Here is a 2,500-nt window from a genome sequence, read left to right on the forward strand (position 1 = left end):
TCGTCAGCGTGCCCCCCTGACGAATTTTCCTGCCTGGCCCAGTCCAGCGTCCAGCCCCTGTTCGTCGAAAAATCTGCGCTGCCGATTTTCCACGCGGCAGCCCCTCTTTTCGTCAGCGTGCCCCCCTGACGAATTTTCCTGCCTGGCCCGGCCAGTCCAGCCCCTGTTCGTCGAAAAATCTGCGCTGCCGATTTTCCACGCGGCAGCCCCTCTTTTCGTCAGCGTGCCCCCCTGACGAATTTTCCTGCCTGGCCCGGCCGGTCCAGCATCCAGCCCCTGTTCGTCGAAAAATCTGCGCTGCCGATTTTCCACGCGGCAGCCCCTGTTTTCCTCAGCGTGCCCCCCTGACGAATGTTCGTCGAAAAATCTGCGCTGCCGATTTTCCACGCGGCAGCCCCTCTTTTCGTCAGCGTGCCCCCCTGACGAATGTTCGTCGAAAAATCTGCGCTGCCGATTTTCCACGCGGCAGCCCCTCTTTTCGTCAGCGTGCCCCCTGACGAATTTTCCTGCCTGGCCCAGTCCAGCGTCCAGCCCCTGTTCGTCGAAAAATCTGCGCTGCCGATTTTCCACGCGGCAGCCCCTCTTTTCGTCAGCGTGCCCCCCTGACGAATTTTCCTGCCTGGCCCGGCCGGTCCAGCCCCTGTTCGTCGAAAAATCTGCGCTGCCGATTTTCCACTCCGCAGCCCCTGTTTTCGTCAGCGTGCCCCCCTGACGAATTTTCCTGCCTGGCCCGGCCAGTCCAGCGCCCAGCCCCTGTTCGTCGAAAAATCTGCGCTGCCGATTTTCCCCGACGAACCTGCAGCTGCACAAATCCGCGCTGCCACTGCCCCATTGTCTGGACCAACAGTCTTTTCCATCAAGCCCTGGACTATAAATCGTCCAGACTCATCGCCAGCACCCGCTGCCGATTCTGCCGACTTTGCCGATTTCGTCGGCGCTGCCGATTCCAACACTGCCCGCCGTGCCTGAACCAGCGCTGTTTCGTCAGCGTGTCCCCTTGACGAATTTCCCTGCCTGGCCTGGACAGTCCATCTTCCAGCCCATGTTCATCGAAAAATCTGCGCTGCCGATTTCCCCGACGAACCTGCAGCTGCACAAATCTGTGCTGCCGATTTCCCCCCCTGTCGGCATGGCTGCCGCTGCCCCGATGTCCAGACCAACAGTCTTTTTTGTCGACTTTGCCGATTTTGTCCGCGCTGCCGATTCCAACACTACCCCCTGCATCCAAACCAGCATTGTTTCGTCAGCTCTTCCCCTGACGATTTTAGCCCTGTAACAAACAGTAGGCCTCCAATCCCGCCAACGGGAGCCAAGTTGATAGGGAAGAGAATTGAATGACGCGCCTGGTCCTCGCACCCCGCCACCCGAGGGGCCTTTTTCCCGGCAGCCTCTGAAAAACTCTAGCTTTCACGGTCCTCGCCGCCCCTCACCACCATGGCAGGCCTCTAATCCCACCCATCAGCAGTTGTAGCCGATAGGGCAGTGATTTGAATGACGCGTCGCGGGCCTCCGGGTCATCTCACCCGGCCATTAATTGGAGCGTTTTTGGCTGGCCGAGGATGGGGGGATGGATCTCTTCTTCCGAAAAAGCAAACAGTACATCGGGAGTTATGTTGACGGGGCATGGAATTGAATGACCCGTCGCGGGCCGCCGGGTCATCTCACCCGGCCATCCCGGGGAGCGTTTTTCCCGGCAGCATCGGGGAAACTCTTGCTTTCACTGCCCGCTGCCCAAGTCCCCACTCGAATCGGCCCCCCGCGCCAACAAGCCAACGCTGCCGAATCGGCAGACACTGCTGCCGAATCTGCCGACACTGCCCCGCGGGCTGCCACTGCCCCAGTGTCTAAACCAGCGGTCTTTCTCATCGAGCCTTGGACTATCCAGTCCGTCCTGACTCATCGCCAGCACCTGCTGCCGATTCTGCCGACTTTGCCGATTTTCTCGGCGCTGCCGATTCCAACACTGCGCCCACCGTGTCTGAACCAGCGCTGTTTCGTCAGCGTGTCCCCTCGACGAATTTTCCTGCCTGGCCTGGACAGTCCACCGTCCAGCCCGTGTTCGTCGAAAAATCTGCGCTGCCGATTCTGCCGACTTTGCCGATTTCGTCGGCGCTGCCGATTCCAACACTGCCCGCCGTGCCTGAACCAGCGCTGTTTCGTCAGCGTGTCCCCTCGACAAATTTTCCTGCCTGGCCTGGACAGTCCATCGCCCAGCCCATGTTCGTCGCAAAATCTGCGCTGCCGATTTTCCCCGACGAACCTGCAGCCGCACAAATCTGCGCTGCCGAATCTGCCGACACTGTCCCGCGGGCTGCCACTGCCCCAGTGTCTAAACCAGCAGTCTTTCTCGTCGAGCCTTGGACTATCCAGCCCGTCCAGACCCATCGCCAGCACCCGCTGCCGATTCTGCCGACTTTGCCGATTTCGTCGGCGCTGCCGATTCCACCACTGCCCGCCGTGCCTGAACCAGCGCTGTTTCGTCAGCGTGTCCCCTCGATGA

This window comes from Populus nigra, chromosome 2 (genome assembly GCF_951802175.1).
Source record: "Populus nigra chromosome 2, ddPopNigr1.1, whole genome shotgun sequence".
Classification (NCBI taxonomy): Eukaryota; Viridiplantae; Streptophyta; class Magnoliopsida; order Malpighiales; family Salicaceae; genus Populus; species Populus nigra.